Below are 12,123 nucleotides of genomic sequence, written 5' to 3' on the forward strand. Positions count from 1 at the left end.
GTTCCCAGCTTGCTGTTACTGCGCTGCTGCTGGGTGGCAGTGGCCCTCCAGATTAGGAGTGAGAATAGTCTGGATGTAATCTTTGCTTTTCTTTAACATATACAGATGCCAGATACAGAACAGAAATTTTCAAAGGGTTTTAGCCAAAACATCAGCCTGGGGACTCCCCTCAGCTCCAGTAAGAGTCTCCTGTGTTGAAGTTTGGGTGGCTTGAGGATGATTGCATGGGCATTGGTGTAGCAAAAAAGCATCAGGATGAGTGAAGAATTAGTAATAAATTGTTCCAGGAGTGGTGGGATTAGTGAACTCTGTTGCTTCTGGATTTATTTATTTATTTATCCTTACATCCTTGCAGTATTCCTTAGGTACGTATCGATGTTTCTTTGACCCCTCCATGCAACACCTCTAAGCCCTCTCTATATCCTCACGTATCCTTCTATATTCCCTCTCTCTCCGTGCCCAGCCATGAAACTTTTTATATCCACTATCCATTTCTGTTAAATGAGGTGAATAGGTCTCACACTGCATTGCTACTGCCTTTCAAATTGGGGGCATTTGTTTGAGTCCTTCCTGGCCAGAGATTGTTCACAAAATAGGTATGACTTTAACATCTCTGAAACCACTCTGTCTTCATTAATTTAAGTTGAAATTGGCCAGCAGGCTCAAAACTTATCAGAGTGGACAAACAGGCAGGCAGCTCAAGTACATTGAGTTCACTGTCTTGGGAAATGAGGCTAAAAATAATAGTATATTTATTTCTGGAAGAATGAAATTGGGTTTGATCTACCAATCTCTTTAGCTAATAAGGGTAATGGAAATGAGATTACACTGGCTGATTTATTATTTCTGGTGGTTATTAACTATTGGGCTTTTCTTTTGAGAAAAATTAAAAAAGAATTATTCTTGCTTTAAATGAGTGCACTAGATCTCATTAATCTGAAGTTTTTAAAATATATTCTTAACCTGGAGACCCCAAGAAAATGTTGGTTTTCCTTATAACTGTTCATTTGCAATGTAAGACCATGAAGTTAATCTTACAAAGACTTCTTTGAAGCTTTCCATGTTTCTGTGAGTGTGTAAGTCCTATTTACGCCCTGGCTGTTTATTTGCACTTTGGTTCTGCCTTCCTCCGTTTCTATCTTTTACAGATCTGGAGTCCTCAGCAGAATCAGTCATGGGTAATTTTAAGCACACAGATATAAAACGAAAACTGGATTTTTTTTTTTTTTTTTTAAACCACAAACTTCAGTTTCCATAAGAGAGACCTTAAAAGGGAGGCATAGGTAGTTGTGGTGATTTTAGGTGGCAGCCCAGCTCCTTGCTCCAAGTGAATATTTTGGAGGCAGCTTTCTGCCGTGGACGAGCTAGCCAAGCCAGAAAGCTGCTATGGGTTACTGCTGACGTAAGAGCAGTCCGACAGCAGCAGGATGATGGCTTTTAAAAATAGGACTTCTTGCCATTTTGTATTCTTGTCAGTGTGTCACAAATGTCGTAAGGTCAGATTTGTTTTTCCTACCATTTTTCTCTTCTGGTTATTGCCTTCAACAAAGGAATAAATTAATTTTGTTGGTGTGGGATTTCGTCCTTGCAATGACAGGAAAAGAAGGAATAAAACCGCTTGTCTTTTTTGCGGTCCCCGTGGCTCCCTTAGGACAGCAGATTTGCATTCATACCGTGGCGTTTGCAATGTGATTTATGGGGCTGAGGCTGAGCTCTGCAGAGCACGGTGCTGAGTTTCTAATGGTCCTGTTATGAGGCATTTGACCTTTCCAAGGATAGAAGCATCAGCTGCCCGTAGGGCTGCAGGAGTGGACACGGGACTCGCAGCTTCCCACCCTTCCCTTTACAGAGCATGGGTGTCTTGTGCTCAGGCTGCCGAGGTCCCCGCAGCCGACCTACCCTAGGTGGTGTTGTCCGTGGGTATCAGCGCAGCAACTAAGAAAAACAGCATATTCAACAGCTTGTAAAGATTATTTTGACAAAAAACAAAGCCAAACAAATCCCCTTCCCATGAAACACAGCCACACTGTGAAGCAGTGTAAACAGAAAACAGAGAGAAAGAGAAGAGCAGAGTCTGGCTTGGTTAAACCAGTTGACTGAATTATTCAAGTGCCTCTTGTCAGCCTGCTCAGCTGTCCCAAAACCTGATAGCTGAAGTCTGTCGTACATCATCTCTGTGCAGTGCATGTCAGAGGGCTCTGGTGAGCCTGTGGGAATGCTGCAGTGAAATCAAGCTGGCCCTACAAGTTTGACTAAAAGCCAAGGCTGCGCTTGGCATTAGGAATGATCCTTGGTGCCCATAGAGCTTGTTCCATGACGGGCTGAGCTCATTTCAGTGATTTCCAGGTCACAGTGGGCTGTGCCCTCAGCTGGCTCCATCCCTTGGGCTGGCTGCATCCCTTAATGTTTGTTTAGCAGGAACAGTGGGCAGGATGGGTGCTGGGACTGCAGGACAACACCTTTCTCATGCAGGTCACTGGGAGCGCAGGTGGGATCCCTCATGTCCCCTCTCCATGTTGAAGTTTATTCAGCTGCAAAATTTTAACAGTGGAAAGCTTAATCTTTGGGCTGCAATGCTATCTGGACTTTCTATAGCTTGTAGTAAACAATAAACATGTTCCCAAGGCTTGTTAATTAACCTTTTTCATAAAGATGAAATCAGTGTGAACAGCCTCCTTGCAGAACTCCCGCATAATGCTTGCATTCTGTCTTGAATGAGCTAACATTTATTATCCTCTAATAAATCCTTCAGGGAGTCTTCAAGGGCTGGCAGCAGGAGTGTCCAGCTCTGAGCGAGTGCCTGCAGGTACCATTTCCATGGCAATTTACCTTTGAACTGAAAAACAACTTCCTCAAAAAAGGGAGCGATCACCTGCTTCAGAAACGGGAAGGACAGTTTAGGAATATTCTTTTTTGCTTTATGAAAAAGCATTTGCATTTATGAAAAAGGATTTGCTTTATGAAAGCAAAAAACCAAAAAGTCAGGTTTCCAGGAGAGGAGAAAGAAAATACCTCTCCTGAATTCAACGCTGATAAGGAAATCTTTTTTAGAGCAATCAAATCCGCTCAGACCCAATACCATCCCTCTAATTATTAATGCCAGGATGTGGCTGATGTTAATCAGCACCGTTGAAGTATGTGATAGAGAATCCAGGAAATGAAGAAATGTCAGGAATCGGACCTCCCAGTAGAAAGTTTTGTGGAAAAACATATTCTCAAGTATATTTATACTTTCCAAAGAAACAGTACTCCAAAGGTACTCTAACAAGCAGGTCCGTAGCAAAGAAGATCAAATGGGTGATTACTCCACGTGCTGTCAGGCTGCCAAGATGAATAGATTTTCCTAGGGAAAGGGGGGAAAATCCTCATAAAAGAAGGAACAGGAGAAGTTTTAACAGAGAAAAAAATAGGGTTTTCTCATGTCTTCATCATAATTTTATAATATTTTTCACAAAGGGTTTACAGAGCCATCCGTTCTGTCAGCATCTGAATAGCTGGTAACTGCAGGTAAGCACGATGGTGCTGGCTGCTGATCTTCTGGTCTTCAGAGGCGGTGCGGTGATGTTTGCACAGTGACATTGATGGGGGATGAGCTAGAAAGTGCAAACCTGACTTTGTGCCATATGGAAACTCTTTGAAAGTTAATGATTTGGAAAATTCCCACTTTGTTTTAAATGAAAAGAAAAATTGATTATATTTCAGTAATGTTTCTGCCAAAATGCTGATATGTTTTTAAAAGGCATGCCTTTTTTCCAAAATGGGAACGTTGAAAATGTCAAGAAGCCTTAATGTTAATAAAACTGGTCTTATTGGAAAGAAACTTTTGCCTTAAATCTTTTGACCAGTTCTAGGCGGGATACCAGAATTATGGGACTGACTTAAAAATTCCCAAGTTTATAAAGAAAAAGCTATTCTTTGGGTTTAATACCCACTTATTGCCCTGATATGGGACACTATTTCAAGGCTATCTTTGCAGCCATAAGTGACAGGTATTGGGACAGGATACTTCTCCCAGTGCTGAGGCTTGGAGGCGGTACTGAATATTGTGCAATATGCGATACAGTCCTGGGAGCTGATGTTTTAATTTGCATCTGGCTGTGGCAGTATGTTTTTGTTTGAATTTATAAATAAATTGGAGTTCTACTTTGTACTCCTTTGGATTTATACACCATAAGCTTATGAATAATCAATATTGTCCAAGTGACCTCCTAATAATAAAACCACAGTCACTGTCAGACCTAAGTCCCGATATTACACTATAAAGTAACTGGGAGATTTGCTTTTGGCTTAAATAAAAACCACATTATTTTCTCAAACCAAGCTAAAATCCGTGAGAATTATTGATTTTCAACACTTTTAAAACTGGGCCAATAAAACATACTATGTATTACCTGATCGACTTCTGGAGTACCAGAAAGCACTGACATCTCTCAAACAGAATTATTGGGTTTTTTTTTTTTTTAAAAGCAGTGAGATAAGAATGTAACCTGCAAATTTAGCATTTTGAAAAGAATGGTTTCTTGAATAAGAATATTGTAAAACCAATCAAAGAGAAGAATGCTCCTAGGAGGATGATGTTGCATAAGGTGCCTGAGATAAAGATTTTACTGTTTTTCATGTTCTCATAAAATTTTACTGAAATGGAAGATTTTTTTCTTTAAATCTCCTTTGTTACAAACATGCTTTGCATAGGGAGATAATAGCTACCTTTTCCTAATCCTCATGGTCTGATATGAATGTAGAGTTGGTATCACTCTCCAGTTTCTTTGCACCTGGAGGAAAAATATCAGTGTTTTATTCCAGAAGAGTTGATGAGTTTTCAAGTTCCCCCAGACATCAGAGACCTAATAATTTTAGCCCATGACTAAGCAAGATAATTCAATATGTGCCTGACTTTCAGGGTGTGTTTAATAAGTGTCCCTGAAATCAGTTGCAAAATTTATCTATCTGCTTTAAATTTTAAATATCTTCCAGTATGGGGACCCGGAACCTGATTTGCTTTTCAAAGCAATTTGAATTTTTTCAAACTCAATTTTTTCATTTTTTTTCAAATGCAAGAATTTTTTTTCTTCTTCAGCACAACCTATAAACATAATCTGTTTGCATGTGTAAGTGCCTTTTGAAGTGAATGGGAATTCTGTGCAAGTTTCTTGTTTTAAGGCTGATTCTTACAATAACACATTCTTCTGTGATAGAGAACTTCACGTGTTGGGTTCAGGGAGTTATATAGCCCAGCTAGGTAGTGATGCAAGGATGCGCTGTGCAGGAGTTTTATCACATTATGGATGTCAGGGTTTTGGTCTTCATATTGAACAAATATTTCGATTATCTAAAATGGAGTCACAACAAGGTCCAGTTCTTCAGCAAAACTGGTGGTCCTACGGACAATTCTGCCTTTTATTCTGCTGCTCTGTGTGAAGATCATCTTCCCAGCCTTTCACTTTTTCTTAACTTTTCTTAACTGTAAGAATTATCTTAAAAAAAATAGTTACTTCAGAGACTTCTACAAAGCCATCCTTGAACCTGAGGAGTACCTGCAACAAATTGTTTATGCTGAGACCTGTCTTGAAGTTGAGAGTCAAAGAAATTAAGCCATTGTAAGAGAGAGTGTTTAATTTTTCCTGTGAGTCACTGAAGGTAATATAAATATTAGTTTCCAGCCTACAGATATGTCATTCACTTTACAGAAGGTAGCAGCTGTCTTCAGGTTAATGAAGGGACTGATATAAACAAAACAGACTCCTGAAGAGGCATTTGCAGGATTATGCAAAGATTTGGGCTGGAACTGGATATGATATGTAAAATGAACTGTACAAGCAGGCCTGCACAGTGGTGGGCTCTGGATGCCATTGCCCATGCTACTGCTTTCCTTAGGTGCTCAAACCCCTGTTCAGAAAAGTAAGTGCTTATTTAAATCCAGTCTAATCAGGAAACTACTGATGAGTGTATTTAGCTTTAAGGATATGTTTAAAAAAACATTCATTTTAATGGGACTGATATATGTGCTTAATTTTAAACACACTTTTAAATACTTTCTGAAACAGTGAGACCTTATTGTTTTAAAGCTTTTGTGTGAGTTCAAGGCCACCTTATTAGAGTGTTGCAGAAACAGTCACATTTATGCTTGGAAATAGAGGCTTCATTTGCTGCCACTGCTGCATGATCCTCAAATGAACATTGTGATCATGGGACATGGGATGAGCACTTAATTTTAACCTTGATGGAATCTTGCTCATTACACAGTAACTTGTAATTTATTAATTAAAAGTAGATGGTGGGCTCCCTCATATGTTGATTAACCTAATAGCTTTCACAGCAAGAACTGAATTCGACCAGACACATCATTACAACTTTTAACATAATGATCTGGAGGGCTATTGAGTGCATCCCTTAAAACACTTTTACTTATTAGACAGCTAATCTGCATGAGGAACAACTTGGCAGCTGAACATAAACCACTATGGAAAACATCCTGCCACTGATTTTGTGAAATTATCTTAAACCTTCTAGTCATGCATGAGAAGCTCCATCAGTCGTCGTTTGGCTTTAACTAGGTAAGTTTTCAGTGAGAGAAGATGTGAAGGACAAGGGCCTTTGACCTCCTATAAACCTGTGAACAGAGTGACATACAGCAAGATATAAACCTAGGACTAAAGCCAAGATGCAGTTTGATTATAGATGCACTGAGTGATTTGGAAAGATAAACTTTGCATGACCCTAGGAAGAGGAATGTTGCTGAATGGTCAGTATTTCAAGTGAAGCCACTGGAGCATTTGGTATTTCAAACAAAATGTTGTCTTTTTAGGGCTAAATGCAAATTTATATACCTTTTGTGAAGTCTGAACGTACAGGTGAATTATCTGCACCTCCTTTTTGGAGGCATCTGGGTATTTAATGAAGAAGTACACTGTGACTGTTGTATTATTGCTAATTACGGCATGAGAGGGGGGATTGTGTTTGGGTACTTTTAAAACTCAGGGTTTCCCATGCTGAAACGGATTGCTGTGGCTGTACCTGAAGTCAGGTGAATATTTGGCCAGCTGCTCCAGCAAAACCTGCTGTTAGTGTTTCAGACAGCATCAGCTGAAGAAAGCTCTAAAGAACAACAGTGGGGAGACTCGAATAATGTAATATTTTCCTTCTGCATCTCCCTGTCTACCTTCCATTCCCCATCCACCTTCTTTGGAGAAATGCAAATCCACATTTTGGGAATGTTGCAAGTAAAGTACTGTCTTATCATTCTTTTACCTTAAAAAGTGGAAAAGAATACAGAAGCAGGTTACAGATATTAATTGTTTTCATATTTGGAATTCTTGTGTATTTCTGTAGAATAAGTGATGATATTTATTACTTTTCCTTTGTAGAAGTCTGGTGATTTTGTATCATCTCAGCTTAACCCTTCTCAGCACAGTTCATCTCTATGGTCCTCAACACTGTAAAACATATGAATGGTGTTACTGTTTATTACATTAAAAATAGCTTTAGGAGAAAAGGTATCAAGTCGATTTTGATGCAGCATTTCTGTTAGTAACTGAGCTTTTGTGTGGATAATAATCTAAAAGTGCACCCATGTAATTTTACTCAACTTTTTGAATGTCTGAAATTCAGCTGGTATTTTAAGAAGCTAGAAGATTCTAGAAGATCTGCACTGCGGGCAAAACCTTTTTTTCCTCAAAACATACGTACTAAGGTTTCATCATACCCAGAAGTGTTAAAAAAGACTGAACCAAACAATTCTATGTATTGTATTTAGCTCTAGAACCTGAGGAAAATGTCTTTTTACATACTCTGGAAAAACAACACATGCCTGGTTTTTCCCCAAACGGGTTACATGTCTTCATTCTTTTGTATGCTTGCTATGAACTTAAGCTGTTCCCGAGTGTATTTTCACAGAGAACTCTCACCTTGATTGCTTCACCTGAATTAAAGAATGTAGAGTTTTGTTTATTTTTAAAGTTCAGACTTATGAGCCTGGTCTCTTTTATGCAGCAAGGCAAAAATGCAATTTTCTACAGCCAAACTCAGTGGCCATAGGACCACTGGGCAATTTTCTATGCAGGACATCCCTGCCCAGAAGAGCTGCCGAAGGCTGTTCCCTGAAATAGAAAGCCTTCATTCTCAGCTCTTAAGCTCTCGTTTCACGCAGGTGGAATTGCAGTGGTATCAAGGCAATAGTTTCTGACTTGTCCCAAGGTGCTGGGGAAATCCAGCCTTTCAGTTTTAAGTTAGAGTAGACAAAGGGAAAATCTCATGCTGGATACCTTTGACTGCAGTCAGCAGTACCCAAAACTTTGCTGTACTGCTGCTTTTGATGTTGGATGGCAGAAGATATCCTCAGAGGGGATTTGGTAAGAGAATAGAGACTCCAGACTCGAAGGCAGAGTATTTGAGTCACTTGTGTTTGTTTTTGTCTCCTAACAAGTGCCGTGGTAAGCCAGCCCTGGATATTCACCTGCTTGCTGAGCTCATGTAAAGGTATGCCTGTGCTGTGGTCATGGCTGTGGCTGCAGCTCAGGTAGATGGACCTCAGATAGGTGAGGCATACCGGTGGCATGAGACATAACTCTACTGGACTCAGTAGACACTTCAACATGTCCAAGAAAGGCACGGGTGAGGGTAGAGAGCCTGCACCAACTTCTATGCTATTAAATCATACTGGAAGGGAGCTACTTTAGGGTAGATGCACTGTAAGCACAGCAGTGAGTGTGTTATAACCGTACTGTGAGCTCGCCTTGCTGTCCTGGATTTACCTGACTCTAGCTTCCATGAGCTTTGAATGTGTCAGCTGAGTTGCTCTTGATTTTTTTTATAATCTCCTTTGGACAGTCAAAGAGATTTCCCATGTGGCTGGGGTAAATGTCAAGCTGTAGGCAGCAATAGTTTATAATCCTTTCAAGAACATTGGCACCAATCTCTAAAATATCTGTAAGTTATGCCAAGAGCATTTTTCTGGAATTGGAGACAATACCTATGCAGTGCTTAAGTAGATTACACACACTGTGTAGTGATTCAGCTGCTGCTGTTGCAGCCTTTCTATTTTTAAGGATGTAAGCATGGGTTTTCCTCATTTATCAGCTTCAGGAAAAAACATGAAATGGTTATTCTTTTGCTTGCGTATGATCAAAGAGTCTCTTACAGAGGTGTGATTCCAGATCATGTGTTCAGAGTTTCATCACGGCTGCTGCTCTACTGACCCACATAAAGGTAACTACTTAACATAGCTGCTTGCGCTCCATGCACCTCAGAGAAGGTACAATGATAAAAATAACCAAAGCAAACAGCCAAACATGGTTATTGCTCTTCCTTTGTTTCAGGATAGGTACATGCTTTAGGTGATATTTGTGCATATCTATAAGGGACCAACTCAATGAGCTACCACCATCTGCTTCCGCATAAGAGCGTAGAGCTTCTGTAGAGCTTATGTGTGTTTAACTGATGTTTTTATTAAGTCCCAGCAATGTGCCAATTATTTTAGTTTTGTTTAAAAGTTCCTTATCAGTACTAAAATGACTTTTATAGACTACAGCATGAACAAAGTTGTAAATTTTATGTTAAAATTCCCAAGGTCATTGGGATCTTCAAGAAGAAAGAGCAGTCGCCTCCAAAGTCACTGGTGAACATTACGTTCTGGGAACAAGTGTTGGAAGCTGGTAACCGCCTGGGCTCTTGAAGGTGATATACAGCAGAAAGTCCTTTAAAGCACAAGCACTTTACCCATGAAATTAAGGATTTTGTTTCAACTATAGTTTCATTCCTATATATTGGTTGTTCCTATGCATTGATTCCTTTTTTTAATTGTGAATTTTTGCTTGCTTCTGTTCAGTCTGCAATTTATCTGTCTTCGTAGAGAACATTAAGCCAGGAACCTGCAATTTCTAGTGTCAGGATGTTAATCCACAGAAGGAAAAGGCCGTTAGGTCACTCAGGATATCTTCCCAAAATGTCCTTGAAATCTGCTTTCATTCTCCCTTAGGGGCTTTAGGAGTCACCTGTAGTGAACTGGAATAAGGTATGCCTTAAGGCGTATAAGTGTGAACCTGTTCCATGAGAAACTGTTGCAATGTTCACAATGCATAAGTCACAGCAAGAAAAAATTATTGTGCATTTGGGAGAGATGAACATATTTCCAATAATTTTGCTTAATGACTGTGCCCTTTTCTGACTAACGCTCCCCAGATTTTAATGAAATAGCATGGCTTTGCCACAGACACTTCTCCGAGGCAGTAAACAAAAAGGGAATCGATGGAAACAAATTACCAGACAATGCTGACCTCAGAGCAAAATCTCTGCAGACAGGAGGTAGGGCATGGACTGCTACTCTGCATTGTCAGATCACTGCAGAAAGCAGATATGCAGATGATGATGTTCTCTCAGAAGACATTAGAAAACAAGAGACAAAGGTATCCTAGAGGATTAAGAACAATTGTCATAGCTATATCAGGGCATGCAACATAGCTGTGAGTCTCAAGAGAGTCCAGCCCATCTGCTGTAAATGTGCAGCAGTCAGGAAGATGATAGGTAGCATATGAAGCAGACCTTGCAATATGTCCCTGTGGATGTTAATGACAAATCAATGCAAATCTCTTGAGCTTCAGGACATTTTTTCTTTTACCCAATTTCAAGAGAAAAAGATAATTTTCATGCAAAAAACATGTTATGAAATTTTAATTGTTAAGTAAGTCCTGATAGGAAACACTTACTTGCAGTATTTTTCTTTGTTCGTAAGGTGTACTGCCCAGTCAAGCCTGTGATCCTACACCTTACGGCAGTGGTGTATCAACACACTGTGTAAGACAGATCCATTCCCAAGGGATCTTTCACCTGAAAAACAAAACAATAGAGCAGAAACAGAAAAAACATGACTTACCCAACGTCATGAAGGTCTGCAGTAAAGCCAGGAGTGGAGTTCAGATATTTTAATTCACGGAACAACTCCCAGCCGCAGGATGTACCAACCTCCGGTAGCATTTCAAAGTGAGGGTCTTTTAATCTCTCAGATGAATTGAGTTTATTTCTTGGGGAACTTTTCTTGTAGCCGGGGTGTGGGAAGACCTAGAACGTTGTGAGCAGTTGGTAAGAGCAGCTAAAGCACATAGATAGGCTCAGATTATCGTGGCTGCTCTCTTGTTGCGGAAGCCAATGAAAAGATGCTGCAAACATTTGCATATTGAGACAAGATGCATGGTATCAGCTGCGCTCTTCTAGCCATGAGATAGAAGAGTTAGAAGATGGCAGGGTTTCCCTGCACAAGATCTCCAAATGTTTCAAAATATTCTGTGACTACTTCAGTTCACAAAGTGTTACGCTGGGTTTAGGTAGTGTTTTGAAGGGTCCTATGAAAATTAGACATCTGCTACTACTGGCTTTCAGAGAAGTTTGAGTCCATGGCTGTCTAGATAAAACAGCCAGTACACTGTCTAGATAAAACAGCCACTACATGGTCAGTACACTCACGTAACCCACAGGTTCTCTGGATCACTTTTGAAACTGATTTAACTGTGTCAGCCTTTCATTTCCCCCTTCTCAGTTGTGATGTCTTCTGCCTCTAATGGCTATCTGGAAATCAGTTTACAGACGTGCCATCGAATAGCATTCCCACGCGTAACTGTTTGGCTCAGCGTGTACTCAGCACAATGCAGATGAGTGTAATGGTATAATAATGCAGATGAGTGTGATGGTATAATAATGCAGTGCGGCTGGAAGAGTGCAACGAGAGTCAGGGGTTATGAAATGATGCTGCTCTGCTCTAAGACCTCAACAAGAATGCTACTGGTGTTTTGAACTCTGCAGTAGATAAAATATACTGCTGTATGTAAAGACGTGCTGGGACTGGAAATGGTATCTAGTTCATGAATAAAGGGTATGATGAGGCCATTCTCCAAGAGGGAAAAGCAAACTAACAGAATAAAGCCGGCTGATTAATTTAGATAGAATTGGGACGTAGATTTGAGGGAATTGCATATTGTTTTCATAAGGCAAAGCAGCCAAGTCCAGAGAGGGAGCCATAAAGCGAAGAGACAGAGAACCTAAAACTAATGCTGGGAGGCAATCTGGTGGCTGTTGAAATGAATGTGTGAATGAGCTGACCATGGAAGGCAACGGCCAGTAAAGCCAAATGGAGGT

Source organism: Pygoscelis adeliae, unplaced genomic scaffold (assembly GCF_000699105.1).
Source record: "Pygoscelis adeliae isolate BGI_AS28 unplaced genomic scaffold, ASM69910v1 Scaffold85, whole genome shotgun sequence".
NCBI lineage: Eukaryota > Metazoa > Chordata > Aves > Sphenisciformes > Spheniscidae > Pygoscelis > Pygoscelis adeliae.